Below are 640 nucleotides of genomic sequence, written 5' to 3'. Positions count from 1 at the left end.
GTGAGGTGGAGCATCAGGCAGAGCAGCGATCCGGCCGGCCATGCGTGCTTGAGATGCGCCGAACAGTTCTCAAGCCAAGACTAGCCAAGGCGTTCTATGTCTGCCCTGCCCCCCCCCCCTCAACACCACACACGTAGATTTAGCGTGAACAGGTGCAGTTTGGTGGTGATGGTGAAATTGAAAGGTATTGTGATAATCATGATTTTGCCATTGGTATGGTGCTTATTATAATAAGGGTGGTTTAGATAGATATACAAATAAGATATTGCAATATTATTTCCTCTGAAAGTCTCATAAAATTGCCCCCACTCACTGTCTTCGTCTATTTATACATTTTCTACTATTATCGCCACAGTTGCAAAAAATATCATAATTATGCAATTTATCACTGTATTCTTGCCTTCTTTGTCCGTAGACCCATTACATCTGCCCTCCCCCTCACGTCCGTTTATTGTATCGCAAACCACATTGTTGCTTCTTCAGTTGCACGCCTAATTTCCACGAGAGCAAGCGAGTTTTGTGCTCGCTTCCGTCTCCGCTTTTTCCTCTTATCTCTTTCGTACAAGTTACTTCGCTCCTCTCTTTTTTTCTTGTACAAGTTGCTCTGCCTTCTTCTTTTTTCTTGTACAAGTTGGGTATC

This window comes from Penaeus monodon, chromosome 29, assembly GCF_015228065.2.
Source record: "Penaeus monodon isolate SGIC_2016 chromosome 29, NSTDA_Pmon_1, whole genome shotgun sequence".
NCBI lineage: Eukaryota > Metazoa > Arthropoda > Malacostraca > Decapoda > Penaeidae > Penaeus > Penaeus monodon.
The sequence above is the reverse complement of the archived record's forward strand: the minus strand, read 5'-3'. Positions refer to the sequence as shown.